Source organism: Primulina tabacum, chromosome 10 (assembly GCF_025594145.1).
Source record: "Primulina tabacum isolate GXHZ01 chromosome 10, ASM2559414v2, whole genome shotgun sequence".
In the NCBI taxonomy this organism is placed as follows: Eukaryota; Viridiplantae; Streptophyta; class Magnoliopsida; order Lamiales; family Gesneriaceae; genus Primulina; species Primulina tabacum.
In genome coordinates, this window is record NC_134559.1 from 41,482,468 (window position 1) to 41,503,038 (window position 20,571).

General features: G+C 44.6%; 23 non-coding genes and 1 pseudogene across 23 annotated transcripts; all 24 read left to right on the plus strand.

The window, feature by feature from the left end:
- Positions 1-159: 159 nt before the first annotated feature.
- On the plus strand, positions 160-277 carry LOC142515349 (5S ribosomal RNA). Its single transcript, XR_012811200.1, has one exon. It is a non-coding gene; the product is annotated as a 5S ribosomal RNA (ribosomal RNA).
- Positions 278-962: 685 nt separating this feature from the next.
- Positions 963-1,078, plus strand: LOC142511228 (5S ribosomal RNA; annotated as a pseudogene).
- A 680-nt stretch (positions 1,079-1,758) lies between these two features.
- Positions 1,759-1,878, plus strand: LOC142515397 (5S ribosomal RNA). Its single transcript, XR_012811245.1, has one exon. It is a non-coding gene; the product is annotated as a 5S ribosomal RNA (ribosomal RNA).
- Positions 1,879-2,564: 686 nt separating this feature from the next.
- Positions 2,565-2,683, plus strand: LOC142506497 (5S ribosomal RNA). The gene has a single exon (XR_012804786.1). It is a non-coding gene; the product is annotated as a 5S ribosomal RNA (ribosomal RNA).
- A 680-nt stretch (positions 2,684-3,363) lies between these two features.
- On the plus strand, positions 3,364-3,482 carry LOC142513305 (5S ribosomal RNA). Its single transcript, XR_012809258.1, has one exon. It is a non-coding gene; the product is annotated as a 5S ribosomal RNA (ribosomal RNA).
- A 687-nt stretch (positions 3,483-4,169) lies between these two features.
- Positions 4,170-4,288, plus strand: LOC142513476 (5S ribosomal RNA). Its single transcript, XR_012809421.1, has one exon. It is a non-coding gene; the product is annotated as a 5S ribosomal RNA (ribosomal RNA).
- A 684-nt stretch (positions 4,289-4,972) lies between these two features.
- Positions 4,973-5,093, plus strand: LOC142517204 (5S ribosomal RNA). Its single transcript, XR_012812963.1, has one exon. It is a non-coding gene; the product is annotated as a 5S ribosomal RNA (ribosomal RNA).
- A 685-nt stretch (positions 5,094-5,778) lies between these two features.
- LOC142509065 (5S ribosomal RNA) lies at positions 5,779-5,897 on the plus strand. Its single transcript, XR_012807254.1, has one exon. It is a non-coding gene; the product is annotated as a 5S ribosomal RNA (ribosomal RNA).
- Positions 5,898-6,585: 688 nt separating this feature from the next.
- Positions 6,586-6,704, plus strand: LOC142513718 (5S ribosomal RNA). Its single transcript, XR_012809648.1, has one exon. It is a non-coding gene; the product is annotated as a 5S ribosomal RNA (ribosomal RNA).
- Positions 6,705-7,387: 683 nt separating this feature from the next.
- LOC142507383 (5S ribosomal RNA) lies at positions 7,388-7,506 on the plus strand. The gene has a single exon (XR_012805642.1). It is a non-coding gene; the product is annotated as a 5S ribosomal RNA (ribosomal RNA).
- Positions 7,507-8,187: 681 nt separating this feature from the next.
- On the plus strand, positions 8,188-8,306 carry LOC142513534 (5S ribosomal RNA). The gene has a single exon (XR_012809476.1). It is a non-coding gene; the product is annotated as a 5S ribosomal RNA (ribosomal RNA).
- A 681-nt stretch (positions 8,307-8,987) lies between these two features.
- Positions 8,988-9,106, plus strand: LOC142508333 (5S ribosomal RNA). Its single transcript, XR_012806552.1, has one exon. It is a non-coding gene; the product is annotated as a 5S ribosomal RNA (ribosomal RNA).
- Positions 9,107-9,787: 681 nt separating this feature from the next.
- LOC142517574 (5S ribosomal RNA) lies at positions 9,788-9,906 on the plus strand. The gene has a single exon (XR_012813313.1). It is a non-coding gene; the product is annotated as a 5S ribosomal RNA (ribosomal RNA).
- Positions 9,907-10,589: 683 nt separating this feature from the next.
- On the plus strand, positions 10,590-10,708 carry LOC142513259 (5S ribosomal RNA). The gene has a single exon (XR_012809216.1). It is a non-coding gene; the product is annotated as a 5S ribosomal RNA (ribosomal RNA).
- Positions 10,709-11,394: 686 nt separating this feature from the next.
- LOC142508371 (5S ribosomal RNA) lies at positions 11,395-11,513 on the plus strand. Its single transcript, XR_012806586.1, has one exon. It is a non-coding gene; the product is annotated as a 5S ribosomal RNA (ribosomal RNA).
- Positions 11,514-12,104: 591 nt separating this feature from the next.
- Positions 12,105-12,223, plus strand: LOC142507698 (5S ribosomal RNA). The gene has a single exon (XR_012805948.1). It is a non-coding gene; the product is annotated as a 5S ribosomal RNA (ribosomal RNA).
- Positions 12,224-12,901: 678 nt separating this feature from the next.
- LOC142507644 (5S ribosomal RNA) lies at positions 12,902-13,020 on the plus strand. The gene has a single exon (XR_012805895.1). It is a non-coding gene; the product is annotated as a 5S ribosomal RNA (ribosomal RNA).
- Positions 13,021-14,078: 1,058 nt separating this feature from the next.
- Positions 14,079-14,199, plus strand: LOC142514471 (5S ribosomal RNA). Its single transcript, XR_012810362.1, has one exon. It is a non-coding gene; the product is annotated as a 5S ribosomal RNA (ribosomal RNA).
- Positions 14,200-14,882: 683 nt separating this feature from the next.
- Positions 14,883-15,000, plus strand: LOC142509333 (5S ribosomal RNA). The gene has a single exon (XR_012807512.1). It is a non-coding gene; the product is annotated as a 5S ribosomal RNA (ribosomal RNA).
- Positions 15,001-15,684: 684 nt separating this feature from the next.
- Positions 15,685-15,805, plus strand: LOC142514472 (5S ribosomal RNA). Its single transcript, XR_012810363.1, has one exon. It is a non-coding gene; the product is annotated as a 5S ribosomal RNA (ribosomal RNA).
- A 684-nt stretch (positions 15,806-16,489) lies between these two features.
- Positions 16,490-16,608, plus strand: LOC142513488 (5S ribosomal RNA). The gene has a single exon (XR_012809432.1). It is a non-coding gene; the product is annotated as a 5S ribosomal RNA (ribosomal RNA).
- A 682-nt stretch (positions 16,609-17,290) lies between these two features.
- On the plus strand, positions 17,291-17,410 carry LOC142509002 (5S ribosomal RNA). Its single transcript, XR_012807195.1, has one exon. It is a non-coding gene; the product is annotated as a 5S ribosomal RNA (ribosomal RNA).
- A 683-nt stretch (positions 17,411-18,093) lies between these two features.
- Positions 18,094-18,214, plus strand: LOC142506276 (5S ribosomal RNA). The gene has a single exon (XR_012804572.1). It is a non-coding gene; the product is annotated as a 5S ribosomal RNA (ribosomal RNA).
- Positions 18,215-18,894: 680 nt separating this feature from the next.
- On the plus strand, positions 18,895-19,014 carry LOC142509315 (5S ribosomal RNA). The gene has a single exon (XR_012807495.1). It is a non-coding gene; the product is annotated as a 5S ribosomal RNA (ribosomal RNA).
- The last annotated feature ends 1,557 nt before the right edge of the window (positions 19,015-20,571 follow it).

The window sequence follows — 20,571 nt, forward strand, 5'->3', positions numbered from 1 at the left end:
CGACACGAGTCTTCCAGGGAGGTCACCCATCCTAGCTCTGCCATCGCGCCAGAACGCTTAATTCATGGTTATGATGGGCGAGCAGTGCCGCGTGTTGTCCATCGCCGCCCGCTCCACACGTACTCGAGGGATATAAGAATAAACATCCCACTCAATGTCGGGTGCGATCATACCAGCACTAATGCACCGGATCCCATCAGAACTCCGAAGTTAAGCGTGCTTGGGGAGAGCAGTACTAGGATGGGTGACCCCCTGGGAAGTCCTCGTGTTGCACCCTTTTCGTGTTTTTCTATTTTGATTACTTGTTGACAGACGATTTTCGGCTCAAATCATCTGAATCTCGATCGGGACCAGATAAGACATGTGAAATGAAAGTAGCTCGGGCACTGCCGGATTTGGACAAAATTGTAGGCTAATTTGATTGTAAACGGGCAAACGGACGAGACTCATTACTACGCAATGAGCTGACGAGATTTTAGCCGAATTCCTTCTCTAAGACCCTCTAATTTGCGATTAACGCTTCTGTTAAGCTTTCGTTTCCTCGAGAAATCCGCTTAGGTAAGTTCGAAATTCGATTCCGGTTCCATTTTAATCGTATCCCAGGCATAATAATAGATTTACATTCGTTATTTCCTTCTTCTTATTTTTTTTTCTATTTTCTGGAACATTTATCGATTTTTGTTGTCGTGAGCCGGTTCTGTGCGGAAGGGTATGACGCAGATTACTCCGGAGACGGTTAACTCATTAAAAACAATTATTTCGACTGTTTTAATCCATAATTTACGTAAACGGTCGCGACACGAGGTCTTCCCAGGGAGGTCACCCATCCTAGCCTCTGCCATCCGCGCCAAACGCTTAACTTCATGGTTATGATTGGGCGAGAGCAGTGCCGCGTGTTGTCCATCGCCGCCCGCGTCCACACGTACTCGAGGGATATAAGAATAAACATCCCACTCAATGTCGGGTGCGATCATACCAGCACTAATGCACCGGATCCATCAGAACTCGAAGTTAAGCTGCTTGGGCGAGAGCAGTACTAGGATGGGTGACCCCCTGGGAAGTCCTCGTGTTGCACCCTTTTCGTGTTTTTCTATTTTTGATTACTTGTTGATAGACGATTTTCGGCTCAAATCATCTGAATTCGATCGGGACCAGATAAGACATGTGAAATGAAAGTAGCTCGGGCACTGCCGGATTTGGACAAAATTGTAGGCTAATTTGATTGTAAACGGGCAAACGGACGAGACTCATTACTACGCAATGAGCTGACGAGATTTTAGCCGAATTCCTTCTCTAAGACCCTCTAATTGCGATTAACGCTTCTGTTAAGCTTTCGTTTCCTCGAGAAATCCGCTTAGGAAGTTCGAAATTCGATTCCGGTTCCATTTTATCGTATCCCAGGCATAATAATAGCTTTACATTCGTTATTTCCTTCTTCTTATTTTTTTTCTATTTTCTGGGAACATTTATCGATTTTTGTTGTCGTGAGCCGGTTCTTGTGCGGAAGGGTATGACGCAGATTACTCCGGAGACGGTTAACTCATTAAAAACAATTATTTCGACTGTTTTATCCATAATTTACGTAAACGGTCGCGACACGAGGTCTTCCCAGGGAGGTCACCCATCCTAGCCTCTGCCATCGCGCCAGAACGCTTAACTTCATGGTTATGATTGGGCGAGAGCAGTGCCGCGTGTTGTCCATCGCCGCCCGCTCCACACGTACTCGAGGGATATAAGAATAAACATCCCACTCAATGCGGGTGCGATCATACCAGCACTAATGCACAGGGATCCCATCAGAACTCCGAAGTTAAGCTTGCTTGGGCGAGAGCAGTACTAGGATGGGTGACCCCCTGGGAAGTCCTCGTGTTGCACCCCTTTTCGTGTTTTTCTATTTTTGATTACTTGTTGACAGACGATTTTCGGCTCAAATCATCTGAATCTCGATCGGACCAGATAAGACATGTGAAATGAAAGTAGCTCGGGCACTGCCTGATTTGGACAAAATTGTAGGCTAATTTGATTGTAAACGGGCAAACGGACGAGACTCATTACTACGCAATGAGCTGACGAGATTTTAGCCGAATTCCTTCTCTAAGACCCTCTAATTTGCGATTTACCGCTTCTGTTAAGCTTTCGTTTCCCTCGAGAAATCCGCTTAGGAAGTTCGAAATTCGATTCCGGTTCCATTTTATCGTATCCCAGGCATAATAATAGCTTTACATTCGTTATTTCCTTCTTCTTATTTTTTTTTCTATTTTCTGGGAACATTTATCGATTTTTGTTGTCGTGAGCCGGTTCTGTGCGGAAGGGTATGACGCAGATTACTCCGGAGACGGTTAACTCATTAAAAACAATTATTTCGACTGTTTTATCCATAATTTACGTAAACGGTCGCGACACGAGGTCTTCCCAGGGAGGTCACCCATCCTAGCTCTGCCATCGCGCCAGAACGCTTAACTTCATGGTTATGATTGGGCGAGAGCAGTGCCGCGTGTTGTCCATCGCCCGCCCGCTTCCACACGTACTCGAGGGATATAAGAATAAACATCCCACTCAATGTCGGGTGCGATCATACCAGCACTAATGCACCGGATCCCATCAGAACTCCGAAGTTAAGCGTGCTTGGGCGAGAGCAGTACTAGGATGGGTGACCCCCTGGGAAGTCCTCGTGTTGCACCCTTTTCGTGTTTTTCTATTTTTGATTACTTGTTGACAGACGATTTTCGGCTCAAATCATCTGAATCTCGATCGGGACCAGATAAGACATGTGAAATGAAAGTAGCTCGGCACTGCCGGATTTGGACAAAATTGTAGGCTAATTTGATTGTAAACGGGCAAACGGACGAGACTCATTACTACGCAATGAGCTGACGAGATTTTAGGCCGAATTCCTTCTCTAAGACCCTCTAATTTGCGATTTACGCTTCTGTTAAGCTTTCGTTTCCTCGAGAAATCCGCTTAGGAAGTTCGAAATTCGATTCCGGTTCCATTTTATCGTATCCCAGGCATAATAATAGCTTTACATCGTTATTTCCTTCTTCTTATTTTTTTTCTATTTTCTGGGAACATTTATCGATTTTTGTTGTCGTGAGCCGGTTCTGTGCGGAAGGGTATGACGCAGATTACTCCGGAGACGGTTAACTCATTAAAAACAATTATTTCGACTGTTTTATCCATAATTTACGTAAACGGTCGCGACACGAGGTCTTCCCAGGAGGTCACCCATCCTACCTCTGCCATCGCGCCAGAACGCTTAACTTCATGGTTATGATTGGGCGAGAGCAGTGCCGCGTGTTGTCCATCGCCGCCCGCTCCTACACGTACTCGAGGGATATAAGAATAAACATCCCACTCAATGTCGGGTGCGATCATACCAGCACTAATGCACCGGATCCCATCAGAACTCCGAAGTTAAGCGTGCTTGGGCGAGAGAAGTACTAGGATGGATGACCCCCTATGAAGTCCTCGTGTTGCACCCCTTTTCGTGTTTTTCTATTTTTGATTACTTGTTGACAGACGATTTTCGGCTCAAATCATCTGAATTTCGATCGAGACCAGATAAGACATGTGAAATGAAAGTAGCTCGGGCACTGCCGGATTTGGACAAAATTGTAGGCTAATTTGATTGTAAACGGGCAAACGGACGAGACTCATTACTACGCAATGAGCTGACGAGATTTTAGCCGAATTCCTTCTCTAAGACCCTCTAATTTGCGATTTAACCGCTTCTGTTAAGCTTTCGTTTCCCTCGAGAAATCCGCTTAGGAAGTTCGAAATTCGATTCCGGTTCCATTTTATCGTATCCCAGGCATAATAATAGCTTTACATTCGTTATTTCCTTCTTCTTATTTTTTTTCTATTTTCCTGGGAACATTTATCGATTTTTGTTGTCGTGAGCCGGTTCTGTGCGGAAGGGTATGACGCAGATTACTCCGGAGACGGTTAACTCATTAAAAACAATTATTTCGACTGTTTTATTCCATAATTTACGTAACCGTTCGCGACACGAGGTCTTCCTAGGGAGGTCACCCATCCTAGCTCTGCCATCGCGCCAGAACGCTTAACTTCATGGTTATGATTGGGCGAGAGCAGTGCCGCGTGTTGTCCATCGCCGCCCGCTCCACACGTACTCGAGGGATATAAGAATAAACATCCCACTCAATGTCGGGTGCGATCATACCAGCACTAATGCACCGGATCCCATCAGAACTCCGAAGTTAAGCGTGCTTGGGCGAGAGCAGTACTAGGATGGGTGACCCCCTGGGAAGTCCTCGTGTTGCACCCCTTTTCGTGTTTTTCTATTTTTGATTACTTGTTGACAGACGATTTTCGGCTCAAATCATCTGAATCTCGATCGGGACCAGATAAGACATGTGAAATGAAAGTAGCTCGGGCACTGCCGGATTTGGACAAAATTGTAGGCTAATTTGATTGTAAACGGGCAAACGGACGAGACTCATTATTACGCAATGAGCTGACGAGATTTTAGCCGAATTCCTTCTCTAAGACCCTCTAATTTGCGATTTAACGCTTCTGTTAAGCTTTCGTTTCCTCGAGAAATCCGCTTAGGAAGTTCGAAATTCGATTCCGGTTCCATTTTATCGTATCCCAGGCATAATAATAGCTTTACATTCGTTATTTCCTTCTTCTTATTTTTTTTTCTATTTTCTGGGAACATTTATCGATTTTTGTTGTCGTGAGCCGGTTCTGTGCGGAAGGGTATGACGCAGATTACTCCGGAGACGGTTAACTCATTAAAAACAATTATTTCGACTGTTTTATCCATAATTTACGTAAACGGTCGCGACACGAGGTCTTCCCAGGGAGGTCACCCATCCTAGCTCTGCCATCGCGCCAGAACGCTTAACTTCATGGTTATGATTGGGCGAGAGCAGTGCCGCGTGTTGTCCATCGCCGCCCGCTCCACACGTACTCGAGGGATATAAGAATAAACATCCCACTCAATGTCGGGTGCGATCATACCAGCACTAATGCACCGGATCCCATCAGAACTCCGAAGTTAAGCGTGCTTGGGACGAGAGCAGTACTAGGATGGGTTGACCCCCTTGGAAGTCCTCGTGTTGCACCCCTTTTCGTGTTTTTCTATTTTTGATTACTTGTTGACAGACGATTTTCGGCTCAAATCATCTGAATCTCGATCAGGACCAGATAAGACATGTGAAATGAAAGTAGCTCGGGCACTGCGGATTTGGACAAAATTGTAGGCCTAATTTGATTGTAAACGAGGCAAACGGACGAGACTCATTACTACGCAATGAGCTGACGAGATTTTAGCCGAATTCCTTCTCTAAGACCCTCTAATTTGCGATTTACCGCTTCTGTTAAGCTTTCGTTTCCTCGAGAAATCCGCTTAGGAAGTTCGAAATTCGATTCCGGTTCCATTTTATCGTATCCCAGGCATAATAATAGCTTTACATTCGTTATTTCCTTCTTCTTATTTTTTTTTCTATTTTCTGGGAACATTTATCGATTTTTGTTGTCGTGAGCCGGTTCTGTGCGGAAGGGTATGACGCAGATTACTCCGGAGACGGTTAACTCATTAAAAACAATTATTTCGACTGTTTTATCCATAATTTACGTAAACGTTCGCGACACGAGGTCTTCCTAGGGAGGTCACCCATCCTAGCTCTGCCATCGCGCCAGAACGCTTAACTTCATGGTTATGATTGGGCGAGAGCAGTGCCGCGTGTTGTCCATCGCCGCCCGCTCCACACGTACTCGAGGGATATAAGAATAAACATCCCACTCAATGTCGGGTGCGATCATACCAGCACTAATGCACCGGATCCCATCAGAACTCCGAAGTTAAGCGTGCTTGGGCGAGAGCAGTACTAGGATGGTTGACCCCTTGGGAAGTCCTCGTGTTGCACCCCTTTTCGTGTTTTTCTATTTTTGATTACTTGTTGACAGACGATTTTCGGCTCAAATCATCTGAATCTCGATCGGGACCAGATAAGACATGTGAAATGAAAGTAGCTCGGGCACTGCCGGATTTGGACAAAATTGTAGGCCTAATTTGATTGTAAACGGGCAAACGGACGAGACTCATTACTACGCAATGAGCTGACGAGGATTTTAGCCGAATTCCTTCTCTAAGACCCTCTAATTTGCGATTTATCGCTTCTGTTAAGCTTTCGTTTCCTCGAGAAATCCGCTTAGGAAGTTCGAAATTCGATTCCGGTTCCATTTTATCGTATCCCAGGCATAATAATAGCTTTACATTCGTTATTTCCTTCTTCTTATTTTTTTTTCTATTTTCTGGGAACATTTATCGATTTTTGTTGTCGTGAGCCGGTTCTGTGCGGAAGGGTATGACGCAGATTACTTCCGGAGACGGTTAACTCATTAAAAACAATTATTTCGACTGTTTTATCCATAATTTACGTAAACGGTCGCGACACGAGGTCTTCCCTAGGGAGGTCACCCATCCTACCTCTGCCATCGCGCCAGAACACTTAACTTCATGGTTATGATTGGGCGAGAGCAGTGCCGCGTGTTGTCCATCGCCGCCCGCTCCGCACGTACTCGAGGGATATAAGAATAAACATCCCACTCAATGTCGGGTGCGATCATACCAGCACTAATGCACCGGATCCCATCAGAACTTCGAAGTTAAGCGTGCTTGGACGAGAGCAGTACTAGGATGGGTGACCCCCTTGGAAGTCCTCGTGTTGCACCCCTTTTCGTGTTTTTCTATTTTTGATTACTTGTTGATAGACGATTTTCGGCTCAAATCATCTGAATCTCGATCAAGACCAGATAAGACATGTGAAATGAAAGTAGCTCGGGCAATGCCGGATTTGGACAAAATTGTAGCCTAATTTGATTGTAAACGAGCAAACGGACGAGACTCATTACTACGCAATGAGCTGACGAGATTTTAGCCGAATTCCTTCTCTAAGACCCTCTAATTTGCGATTTACCGCTTCTCTTAAGCTTTCGTTTCCTCGAGAAATCCGCTTAGGAAGTTCGAAATTCGATTCCGGTTCCATTTTATCGTATCCCAGGCATAATAATAGCTTTACATTCGTTATTTCCTTCTTCTTATTTTTTTTCTATTTTCTGGGAACATTTATCGATTTTTGTTGTCGTGAGCCGGTTCTGTGCGGAAGGGTATGACGCAGATTACTCCGGAGACGGTTAACTCATTAAAAACAATTATTTCGACTGTTTTATCCATAATTTACGTAAACGGTCGCGACACGAGGTCTTCCCAGGGAGGTCACCCATCCTAGCTCTGCCATCGCGCCAGAACACTTAACTTCATGGTTATGATTGGGCGAGAGCAGTGCCGCGTGTTGTCCATCGCCGCCCGCTCCGCACGTACTCGAGGGATATAAGAATAAACATCCCACTCAATGTCGGGTGCGATCATACCAGCACTAATGCACCGGATCCCATCAGAACTCCGAAGTTAAGCGTGCTTGGACGAGAGCAGTACTAGGATGGGTGACCCCCTGGGAAGTCCTCGTGTTGCACCCCTTTTCGTGTTTTTCTATTTTTGATTACTTGTTGACAGACGATTTTCGGCTCAAATCATCTGAATCTCGATCAGGACCAGATAAGACATGTGAAATGAAAGTAGCTCGGGCACTGCCGGATTTGGACAAAATTGTAGCCTAATTTGATTGTAAACGAGCAAACGGACGAGACTCATTACTACGCAATGAGCTGACGAGATTTTAGCCGAATTCCTTCTCTAAGAACCTTTAATTTGCGATTTACCGCTTCTCTTAAGCTTTCGTTTCCTCGAGAAATCCGATTAGGAAGTTCGAAATTCGATTCCGGTTCCATTTTATCGTATCCGAGGCATAATAATAGCTTTACATTCGTTATTTCCTTTCTTATTTTTTTTCTATTTTCTGGGAACATTTATCGATTTTTGCTGTCGTTAGCCGGTTCTGTGCGGAAGGGTATGACTCAGAATACTCCGGAGACGGTTAACTCATTAAAAAAAATTATTTCGACCGTTTTATCCATAATTTACGTAACCGGTCGCGACACGAGGTCTTCCCAGGGAGGTCACCCATCCTAGCTCTGCCATCGCGCCAGAACGCTTAACTTCATGATTATGATTGGGCGAGAGCAGTGCCGCGTGTTGTCCATCGCCGCCCGCTCCACACGTACTCGAGGGATATAAGAATAAACATCCCACTCAATGTCGGGTGCGATCATACCAGCACTAATGCACCGGATCCCATCAGAACTCCGAAGTTAAGCATTCTTGGGCGAGAGCAGTACTAGGATGGGTGACCCCCTGGGAAGTCCTCGTGTTGCACCCCTTTTCGTGTTTTTCTATTTTTTATTACTTGTAGACAGACGATTTTCGGCTCAAATCATCTGAATCTCGATCGGGACCAGATAATACCTGTGAAATGAAAGTAGCTCGGGCACTGCCGGATTTGGACAAAATTGTAGGCTAATTTGATTGTAAACGGGCAAACGGACGAGACTCATTACTACGCAATGAGCTGACGAGATTTTAGCCGAATTCCTTCTCTAAGACCCTCTAATTTGCGATTTACCGATTCTGTTAAGCTTTCGTTTCCTCGAGAAATCCGCTTAGGAAGTTCGAAATTCGATTCCGGTTCCATTTTATCGTATCCGAGGCATAATAATAGCTTTACATTCGTTATTTCCTTCTTATTTTTTTTTCAATTTTCTGGGAACATTTATCGATTTTTGCTGTCGTTAGCCGGTTCTGTGCGGAAGGGTATGACTAAGAATACTCCGGAGACGGTTAACTCATTAAAAAAAATTATTTCGACCGTTTTATCCATAATTTACGTAACCGGTCGCGACACGAGGTCTTCCCAGGGAGGTCACCCATCCTAGCTCTGCCATCGCGCCAGAACGCTTAACTTCATGATTATGATTGGGCGAGGGCAGTGCCGCGTGTTGTCCATCGCCTCCCGCTCCACACGTACTCGAGGGATATAAGAATAAACATCCCACTCAATGTCGGGTGCGATCATGCCAGCACTAATGCATCGGATCCCATCAGAACTTCGAAGTTAAGCGTGTTTGCGCGAGAGCAGTACTAGGGTGGGTGACCCCCAGGGAAGTCCTCGTGTTGCACCCTTTTTCGTGTTTTTCTATTTTTGATTACTTGTTGACAGACGATTTTCGGCTCAAATCATCTGAATCTCGATCGAGACCAGATAAGACATGTGAAATGAAAGTAGCTCGGGCACTGCCGGATTTGGACAAAATTTTAGGCTAATTTGATTGTAAACGGGCAAACGGACGAGACTCATTCTACGCAATGAGCTGACGCGATTTTAGCCGAATTCCTTCTCTAAGACCCTCTAATTTGCGATTTACCGCTTCTGTTAAGCTTTCTTTCCTCGAGAAATCCGCTTAGGAAGTTCGAAATTCGATTCCGGTTCCATTTTATCATATCCCAGGCATAATAATAGCTTTACATTCGCTATTTCCTTCTTCTTATTTTTTTATTATTTTCTGGGAACATTTAGCGATTTTTGTTGTCGTGAGCCGGTTCTGTGCGGAAGGGTATGACGCAGATTACTCCGGAGACGGTTAACTCATTAAAAAAAATTATTTCGACTTTTTCATCCATAATTTACGTAAACGGTCGCGACACGAGGTCTTCCCAGGGAGGTCACCCATCCTAACTCTGCCATCGCGCCAGAACGCTTAACTTCATGGTTATGATTGGGCGAGAGCAGTGCCGCGTGTTGTCCATCGCCTCCCGCTCCACACGTACTCGAGGGATATAAGAATAAACATCCCACTCAATGTCGGGTGCGATCATGCCAGCACTAATGCACCAAATCCAATCAGAACTTCGAAGTTAAGCGTGCTTGGGCGAGAGCAATACTAGGATGGGTGACCCCTTGGGAAGTCCTCGTGTTGCACCCCTTTTCGTGTTTTTCTATTTTTTATTACTTGTTGACAGACGATTTTCGGCTCAAATCATCTGAATCTCGATCGGGACCAGATAAGACATGTGAAATCAACGTAGCTCGAGCACTGCTGGATTTGGACAAAATTATAGGCTAATTTGATTGTAAACAGGCAAACGGACGAGAATCATTACTCCGCAAAGAGCTGGCGATATTTTAGCTAAATTCCTTCTCTAAGACCCTCTAATTTACGATTTACCGCTTCTGTTAAGCTTCCATTTCCTCGAGAAATCCGCTTGGGAAGTTAGAAATTCGAATCCGATTTCATTTTATCGTAACCCAGGCATAATAATAGCTTTACATTCGCTATTACCTTCTTCTTATTTTTTTTTCTATTTTCTGGGAATATTTTGCGATTTTTGTTGTCGTGAGGCGGTTTTGTGCGGAAGGGTATGACGCAGATTACTCCGGAGAAGGTTAACTAATTAAAAACAATTATTTCAACTATTTTATCCATAATTTACGTAAACGGTCGCGACACGAAGTCTTCCCAGGGAGGTCGCCCATCCTAGCTCTGCCATCGCGCTAGAACGCTTAACTTCATGGTTATGATTGGGCGTGAGCAGTGCCGCGTGTTGTCCATCGTCGCCCGCTCCACACGTACTCGAGGATATAAGAATAAACATCCCACTCAATGTCGGGTGCGATAATACCAGCACTAATGCACCGGATCCCATTAGAACTCCGAAGTTAAGCGTGCTTGGGCGAGAGAAGTACTAGGATGGATGACCCCCTGGGAAGTCCTCGTGTTGCACCCATTTTTGTGTTTTTCTATTTTTGATTGATTACTTGTTGACAGACGATTTTCGGCTCAAATAATCTGAATCTCGATCGGAAACAAATAAGACATGTGAAATCAACGTAGCTCGGGCACTGCCGGATTTGGACAAAATTGTAGGTTAATTTTATTGTAACAGGGCAAACGAACGAGACTCATTATTCCGCAATGAGCTGACGAGATTTTAGCCGAATTCCTTCTCTAAGACCTTCTAATTTGCGATTTTCCGTTTCTGTTAAGCTTCCATTTCCTCGAGAAATCCGCTTAGCAAGTTCGAAATTCGATTCCGGTTCTATTTTATCGTATCCCAGGCATAATAATAGCTTTACATTCGCTATTTTCTTCTTCTTATTTTTTTCTATTTTCTGGGAACATTTTGCGATTTTTGTTGTCGTGAGCCGGTTCTGTGCGGAAGGGTGTGACGCAGATTACTCCGGAGACGGTTAACTCATGAAAAACAATTATTTCGACTGTTTTTGCCATAATTTACGCAAATAGTCGCGACACGAGGACTTCCCAGGGAGGTCACCCATCCTTGCTCTGCCATCGCGCCAGAACGCTTAACGTCATGATTATGATTGGGCGAGAGCAGTGCCGCGTGTTGTCCATCGCCGCCCGCTCCACACGTACACGAGGGATATTAGAATATACATCCAACTCAAGGTCGGGTGCGATCATACCAGCACCAATGCACCGGATCCCATCAGAACTCTGAAGTTAAGCGTGCTTGGACGAGAGCAGTACTAGGATGGGTGACACCCTGGGATGTCCTCGTGTTGCACACCTTTTCGTGTTTTTCTATTTTTGATTACTTGTTGACAGAAGACTTTCGGCTCCAATCATCTGAATCTCGATCGGGACCAGATAAAACATTTGAAATCAACGTAGCTCGGGCACTGCCGGATTTGGACAAAATTGTAGGCTAATTTGATTGTAAACGGGCAACCGAACGAGACTCGTTACTTCTCAATGATATGGTGAGATTTTAGCCGAATTCCTTATCTAAAACCCTCTAATTTGCGATTTTCCGCTTCTGTTAAGCTTTCGTTTCCTCGAGAAAAAATGTTTAGGAAGTTCGAAATTCGATTCACGTTCCATTTTATCGTATCCCAGGCATAATAATAGCTTTACATTCGCTATTTTCTTCTTCTTATTTTTTTTTCTATTTTCTGGGAACATTTAGTGATTTTTGTTGTCGTGAGCAGGTTCTGTGCGGAAGGGTATGACGCAGATTACTCCCGAGACGGATAACTAATTAAAAACAGAACGCTTAACTTCATGGTTCTGATTGGGCGAGAGCAGTGCCGCCTGTTGTCTATCGCCGCCCGCTACACACGTACTCGAGGGATATAAGAATAAACATCCCACTCAATGTCGCGTGCGATCATACCAGCACTAATGCACCGGATCCCATCAGAACTCCGAAGTTAAGCATGCTTGGGAGAGAGCAATACTAGGATGGGTGACCCCCTGCGAAGTTCTCGTGTTGCACCCATTTTCGTGTTTTCTACTTTTGATTACTTGTTGACAGACGATTTTCGGCTCAAATCATCTGAATCTGGATCGTGACCTGATAAGACATGAGAAATCAACGTAGCTCGGGCACTGCCGGATTTGGACAAAATTGTAGGCTAATTTGATAGTAAACGGGCAAACGACCGAGACTCTTTACTACGCAATGAGCTGACGAGATTTTAGCCGAATTCCTTCTCTAAGAACCTCTAATTTGCGATTTACCGCTTATGTTAAGCTTCCGTTTCCTTGGAAATCCGCTTAGGAAGTTTTAAATTCGATCCGGTTCCATTTTATCGTATCTCAAGCATAATAATAGCTTTACATTCGCTATTTATTCTTCTAATTTTTTTCTATTTTGTGGGAACATTTATCGATTTTTGTTGTCGTTAGCCGGTTCTGTGCGGAAGGGTATGACACAGATTACTCCGGAGACGGTTAACTCATTAAAAACAATTATTTCGACTGTTTTATCCATAATTTACGTAAACGGTCGCGACACGAGGTCTTCCCAGGGAGGTCACCCATCCTACCTCTGCCATCGCGCCAGAACGCTTAACTTCATAGTTATGATTGGGCGAGAGCAGTGCCGCGTGTTGTCCATCGCCGCCCGCTCCACACGTACTCGAGGGATATAAGAATAAACATCCCACTCAATGTCGGGTGCGATCTTACGAGCACTAATGCACCGGATCCCATCAGAACTCCGAAGTTAAGCGTGCTTGGGCGAGAGCACTACTAGGATGGGTGACACCTTGGGAAGTCCTCGTGTTGCACCCTTTTTCGTGTTTTTCTATTTTTGATTACTTGTTGACGGACGATTTTCTGCTCAAATCATCTGAATCTCGATCGGGACCAAATAATACATGTGAAATCAGCGTAGCTCGGGTACTGCCTGATTTGGATAAAATTGTAGGCTAATTTTATTGTAAACGGGCAAACGGACGAGACTCATTACTCCGCAAAGTGCTCGCGAGATTTTAGCTAATTTTCTTCTCTAAGACCCTCTAATTTGCTATTTACCGCTTCTGTTAATGTTCTGTTTCCTCGAGAAATCCGTTTAGGAAGTTCGAAATTCGATTCCGGATCCATTTTATCGTATCCCAGGAATAATAATAGCTTTACATTCTTGGAAGTCCTCGTGTTGCACCCTTTTTCGTGTTTTTCTATTTTTGATTACTTGTTGACAGACGATTTTCGGCTCAAATCATCTGAATCTCGATCGGGACCAGATAAGACATGTGAAATGAAAGTAGCTCGGGCACTGTCGGATTTGGACAAAATTGTAGGCTAATTTGATTGTAAACGGGCAAACGGACGAGACTCATTACTACGCAATGAGCTGACGAGATTTTAGCCGAATTCCTTCTCTAAGACCCTCTAATTTGCGATTTACCGCTTCTGTTAAGCTTTCGTTTCCTCGAGAAATCCGCTTAGGAAGTTCGAAATTCGATTCCGGTTCCATTTTATCGTATTCCAGGCATAATAACAGCTTTACATTCGTTATTTCCTTCTTCTTATTTTTTTTTTCTATTTTCTGGGAACATTTATCGATTTTTGTTGTCGTGAGCCGGTTCTGTGCGGAAGGGTATGACGCAGATTACTCCGGAGACGGTTAACTCATTAAAAACAATTATTTCGACTGTTTTATCCATAATTTACATAAACGGTCGCGACACGAGGTCTTCCCAGGGAGGTCACCCATCCTAGCTCTGCCATCGAGCTAGAACGCTTAACTTCATGGTTATGATTGGGCGAGAGGAGTGCCGCGTGTTGTCCATCGCCGCCCGCTCCACACGTACTCGAGGGATATAAGAATAAACATCCCACTCAATGTCGGGTGCGATCATACCAGCACTAATGCACCGGATCCCATCAGAACTCCGAAGTTAAGCGTGCTTGGGCGAAAGCGCAGTACTAGGATGGGTGACCCCCTGGGAAGTCCTCGTGTTGCACCCCTTTTCGTGTTTTTCTATTTTTGATTACTTGTTGACAGACGATTTTCAGCTCAAATCATCTGAATCTCGATCGGGACCAGATAAGACATGTGAAATGAAAGTAGCTCGGGCACTGCCGGATTTGGACAAAATTGTAGGCTAATTTGATTGTAAACGGGCAAACGGACGAGACTCATTACTACGCAATGAGCTGACGAGATTTTATCCGAATTCCTTCTCTAAGACCCTCTAATTTATGATTTACCGCTTTTGTTAAGCTTTCGTTTCCTCGAGAAATCCGCTTAGAAAGTTCGAAATTCGATTCCGGTTCCATTTTATCGTATTCCAAGCATAATAATAGCTTTACATTCGTTATTTCCATCTTCTTATTTTTTTTTCAATTTTCTGGGAACATTTATTCATTTTAGTTGTCGTTAGCCGGTTCTGTGTGGAAGGGTATGACGCAGATTACTCCGGAGACGGTTAACTCATTAAAATCAATATTTCGACTGTTTTTTCCATAATTTACGTAAACGGTCGCGACACGAGGTTTTCCCAGGGAGGTCACCCATCCTAGCTCTGCCATCGCGCCAGAACGCTTAACTTCATGGTTATGATTAGGCGAGAGTAGTGCCGCGTGTTGTCCATCGCCGCCCGCTCCACACGTACTCGAGGGATATAAGAATAAACATCCCACTCAATGTCAGGTGCGATCATACTAGCACTAATGCACCGGATCCCATCAGAACTCTGAAGTTAAGGTGCTTGGGCGAGAGCAGTACAATGATGGGTGACCCCCTGGGAAGTCCTCGTGTTACACCCCTTTTCGTGTTTTTTCTATTTTTGATTACTTGTTGACAGACGATTTTCGGCTCAAATCATCTGAATCTCGATCGGGACTAGATAAGACATGTGAAATGAAAGTAGCTCGGGCACTGCCGGATTTGGACAAAATTGTAGGCTAATTTGATTGTAAACGGGCAAACGGACGAGACTCATTCTACGCAATGAGCTGACGAGATTTTAGCCAAATTCCTTCTCTAAGACCCTCTAATTTGCGATTTACCGCTTCTGTTCAGCTTTCGTTTCCTCGAGAAATCCGCCTAGGAAGTTCGAAATTCGATTCCGGTTCCATTTTATCGTATCCCAGGCATAATAATAGCTTTACATTCGTTATTTCCTTCTTCTTATTTTTTTTTCTATTTTCTGGGAACATTTATCGATTTTTGTTGTCGTGAGCCGGTTCTGTGCGGAAGGGTATGACGCAGATTACTCCGGAGACGGTTAACTCATTAAAAACAATTATTTCGACTGTTTCATCCATAATTTACGTAAACGGTCGCGACACGAGGTCTTCCCAGGGAGGTCACCCATCCTAACTCTGCCATCGCGCCAGAACGCTTAACTTCATGGTTATGATTGGGCGAGAGCAGTGCCGCGTGTTGTCCATCGCCGCCCGCTCAACACGTCTTCGAGGGATATAAGAATAAACATCTCACTCAATGTCGGGTGCGATCATACCAGCACTAATGCACCGGATCCCATCAGAACTCCGAAGTTAAGCGTGCTTGGGCGAAAGCGCAGTACTAGGATGGGTGACCCCCTGGGAAGTCCTCGTGTTGCACCCCTTTTCGTGTTTTTTCTATTTTTGATTACTTGTTGACAGACGATTTTCGGCTCAAATCATCTGAATCTCGATCGGGACTAGATAAGACATGTGAAATGAAAGTAGCTCGGGCACTGTCGGATTTGGACAAAATTGTAGGCTAATTTGATTGTAAACGGGCAAACGGACGAGACTCATTACTACGCAATGAGCTGACGAAATTTTAGCCGAATTCCTTCTCTAAGACCCTCTAATTTGCGATTTACCGCTTCTGTTAAGCTTTCGTTTCCTCGAGAAATCCGCTTAGGAAGTTCGAAATTCGATTCCGGTTCCATTTTATCGTATCCTAGGCATAATAATAGCTTTACATTCGTTATTTCCTTCTTCTTATTTTTTTTCTATTTTCTGGGAACATTTATCGATTTTTGTTGTCGTGAGCCGGTTCTGTGCGGAAGGGTATGACGCAGATTACTCCGGAGACGGTTAACTCATTAAAAACAATTATTTCGACTGTTTTATCCATAATTTACGTAAACGGTCGCGATACGAGGTCTTCCCAGGGAGGTCACCCATCCTAGCTCTGCCATCGCGCCAGAACGCTTAACTTCATGGTTATGATTGGGCGAGAGCAGTGCCGCGTGTTGTCCATCGCCGCCCGCTCCACACGTACTCGAGGGATATAAGAATAAACATCCCACTCAATGTCGGGTGCGATCATACCAGCACTAATGCACCGGATCCCATCAGAACTCCGAAGTTAAGCGTGCTTGGGCGAGAGCAGTACTAGGATGGGTGACCCCCTGGGAAGTCCTCGTGTTGCACCCCTTTTCGTGTTTTTCTATTTTTGATTACTTGTTGACAGACGATTTTCGGCTCAAATCATCTGAATCTCGATCGGGACCAGATAAGACATGTGAAATGAAAGTAGCTCGGGCACTGCCGGATTTGGACAAAATTGTAGGCTAATTTGATTGTAAACGGCAAACGGACGAGACTCATTACTACGCAATGAGCTGACGAGATTTTAGCCGAATTCCTTCTCTAAGACCCTCTAATTTGCGATTTACCGCTTCTGTTAAGCTTTCGTTTCCTCGAGAAATCCTCTTAGGAAGTTCGAAATTCGATTCCGGTTCCATTTTATCGTATCCCAGGCATAATAATAGCTTTACATTCGTTATTTCCTTCTTCTTATTTTTTTTTCTATTTTCTGGGAACATTTATCGATTTTTGTTGTCGTGAGCCGGTTCTGTGCGGAAGGGTATGACGCAGATTACTCCGGAGACGGTTAACTCATTAAAAACAATTATTTCGACTGTTTTATCCATAATTTACGTAAACGGTCGCGACACGAGGTCTTCCCAGGGAGGTCACCCATCCTAGCTCTGCCATCGCGCCAGAACGCTTAACTTCATGTTATGATTGGGCGAGAGCAGTGCCGCGTGTTGTCCATCGCCGCCCGCTCCACACGTACTCGAGGGATATAAGAATAAACATCCCACTCAATGTCGGGTGCGATCATACCAGCACTAATGCACCGGATCCCATCAGAACTCGAAGTTAAGCGTGCTTGGGCTGAAGAGCAGTACTAGGATGGGTGACCCCCTGGGAAGTCCTCGTGTTGCACCCTTTTCGTGTTTTTCTATTTTTGATTACTTGTTGACAGACGATTTTCGGCTCAAATCATCTGAATCTCGATCGGGACCAGATAAGACATGTGAAATGAAAGTAGCTCGGGCACTGCCGGATTTGGACAAAATTGTAGGCTAATTTGATTGTAAACGGGCAAACGGACGAGACTCATTACTACGCAATGAGCTGACGAGATTTTAGCCGAATTCCTTCTCTAAGACCCTCTAATTTGCGATTTACCGCTTCTGTTAAGCTTTCGTTTCCTCGAGAAATCCGCTTAGGAAGTTCGAAATTCGATTCCGGTTCCATTTTATCGTATCCGAGGCATAATAATAGCTTTACATTCGTTATTTCCTTCTTCTTATTTTTTTTTCTATTTTCTGGGAACATTTATCGATTTTTGTTGTCGTGAGCCGGTTCTGTGCGGAAGGGTATGACGCAGATTACTCCGGAGACGGTTAACTCATTAAAAACAATTATTTCGACTGTTTCATCCATAATTTACGTAAACGGTCGCGACACGAGGTCTTCCCAGGGAGGTCACCCATCCTAACTCTGCCATCGCGCCAGAACGCTTAACTTCATGGTTATGATTGGGCGAGAGCAGTGCCGCGTGTTGTCCATCGCCGCCCGCTCAACACGTCTTCGAGGGATATAAGAATAAACATCTCACTCAATGTCGGGTGCTATCATACCAGCACTAATGCACCGGATCCCATCAGAACTCCGAAGTTAAGCGTGCTTGGGCGAAAGCGCAGTACTAGGATGGGTGACCCCCTGGGAAGTCCTCGTAATGCACCCCTTTTCGTGTTTTTTCTATTTTTGATTACTTGTTGACAGACGATTTTCGGCTCAAATCATCTGAATCTCGATCGGGACCAGATAAGACATGTGAAATGAAAGTAGCTCGGGCACTGTCGGATTTGGACAAAATTGTAGGCTAATTTGATTGTAAACGGGCAAACGGACGAGACTCATTACTACGCAATGAGCTGACGAGATTTTAGCCGAATTCCTTCTCTAAGACCCTCTAATTTGCGATTTACCGCTTCTGTTAAGCTTTCGTTTCCTCGAGAAATCCGCTAGGAAGTTCGAAATTCGATTCCGGTTCCATTTTATCGTATCCCAGGCATAATAATAGCTTTACATTCGTTATTTCCTTCTTCTTATTTTTTTTCTATTTTCTGGGAACATTTATCGATTTTTGTTGTCGTGAGCCGGTTCTGTGCGGAAGGGTATGACGCAGATTACTCCGGAGACGGTTAACTCATTAAAAACAATTATTTCGACTGTTTTATCCATAATTTACGTAAACGGTCGCGACACGAGGTCTTCCAGGGAGGTCACCATCCTACCTCTGCCATCGCGCAGAACGCTTAACTTCATGGTTATGATTGGGCGAGAGCAGTGCCGCGTGTTGTCCATCGCCGCCCGCTCCACACGTACTCGAGGGATATAAGAATAAACATCCCACTCAATGTCGGGTGCGATCATACCAGCACTAATGCACCGGATCCCTATCAGAACTCCGAAGTTAAGCGTTGCTTGGCGAGAGCAGTACTAGGATGGGTGACCCCCTGGGAAGTCCTCGTGTTGCACCCTTTTTCGTGTTTTTCTATTTTTGATACTTGTTACAGACGATTTTCGGCTCAAATCATCTGAATCTCGATCGGGAACCAAACAGACATGTGAAATGAAAGTAGCTCGGGCACTGCGGATTTGGACAAATTGTAGGCTAATTTGATTGTAAACGGGCAAACGGACGAGACTCATTACTACGCAATGAGCTGACGAGATTTTAGCCGAATTCCTTTCTCTAAGACCCTCTAATTTGCGATTTACCGCTTCTGTTAAGCTTTCGTTTCCTCGAGAAATCCGCTTAGGCAAGTTCGAAATTCGATTCCGGTTCCATTTTATCGTATCCTCAGGCATAATAATAGCTTACATTCGTTATTTCCTTCTTCTTATTTTTTTTCTATTTTCTGGGAATTTATCGCTTTTTGTTGTCGTGAGCCGTTTTGTGGGCAGGGTGACGCAGCTTACTCCGGGAAGAGGGTTAAACTCATTAAAACAATTATTTCGACTGTTTTTATTCCAATTTACGAACCGGTCGCGACACGAAGTCTTCCAGGAGGTCCACCCATCATAGCTCTGCATCGCGCCAGAACGCGTAACTCATGGTTATGATGGGCGACTGAGCAGTGAACGTTGTTGTCCATCGCCGGCCGCTCCACACGTACCGAGGGAGGGATATAAGAATAAACATCCCACTCAATGTCGGTGCGATCAGACAGAACTATGGCACCGATACCATCAGAACTCCGAAAGTAAGCGTGCTTTTGCGATAGCAGAGTACTAGATGGGTAACCCTCTGGAAGTCCTCGTGTTGCACCCCTTTTTCGTGTTTTTTCCTATTTTTGATTACTTTGACAGAACGATTTATTTTCGGTCTCAATCATCTGAATCTCGATCGAGACCAGATAATACATTATGTGAATGAAAGTAGCTCTGGGCACTGCCGGATTTGGACAAATTGTAGGCTCACTTTGATTGTATCACGGAGCAATACGGACGAGTACTCATTCCACTCCACGCAACTGAGCTGAACGAGATTTTAGACGAATTCCTTCGCTAAGGACACTTAATATTTGCGATTGACCGCTTCTGTTAAGCTTTCGTTTCCTCGAGAAATCTCGCTTAGGACAGTGCGAAATTCGATTCCTTGTTCCATTTTATCGGTTATCCAAGGATATAAAGTTTACATTCGTATTGCTTATTCTTATTTTTTTTTTTTCCATTTCTGGGAACATTTATTGATTTTGTTGCGTGAGCCGGTTCTGTGCGGAAGTGTGAGCAGATAACAGGAGGACGGTTTAACTCATTTAAAACAATTATTTCGACTGTTTTATCCATAATTTACGTAAACGGTCGCGACACGAGGTCTTCCCAGGGAGGTCACCCATCCTAGCTATGCCATCGCGCCAGAACGCTTAACTTCATGGTTATGATTGGGCGAGAGCAGTGCCGCGTGTTGTCCATCGCCCCCGCTCCACACGTACTCGAGGGATATAAGAATAAACATCCCACTCAATGCGGGTGCGATATACCAGCACTAATGCACCGGATCCCATCAGAACCGAAGTTAAGCGTGCTTGGGCG